Here is a 352-nt window from a genome sequence, read left to right as displayed (position 1 = left end):
GGGAAGGGACAAAGCATCTCCATACGCTTATCTGAAATTCTCACCAATGAATTACATAAGTATCTCTATCTTTATTTTATGCTTTATTCATAAATCATTCATAACCATTTGAATCCGCTTGACTGAGATTTACAAGATGACCATAGCTTGCTTCATACCAACAATCTTCGTGGGATCGACCCTTACTCGCGTAAGGTTTATTACTTGGACAACCCAGTGCACTTGCTGGTTAGTTGTGCGAAGTTGTGATAAAGAGTTGAGATTGCAATTTAGCGTACCATGTTGATGGCGCCATTGATGATCACAATTTTGTGCACCAAGTTTTTGGCGCCGTTGCCGGGGATTGTTTGAG

The sequence above is a fragment of the Arachis duranensis genome, chromosome 4, assembly GCF_000817695.3.
Source record: "Arachis duranensis cultivar V14167 chromosome 4, aradu.V14167.gnm2.J7QH, whole genome shotgun sequence".
In the NCBI taxonomy this organism is placed as follows: Eukaryota; Viridiplantae; Streptophyta; class Magnoliopsida; order Fabales; family Fabaceae; genus Arachis; species Arachis duranensis.
This window is presented reverse-complemented; position numbering follows the sequence as displayed.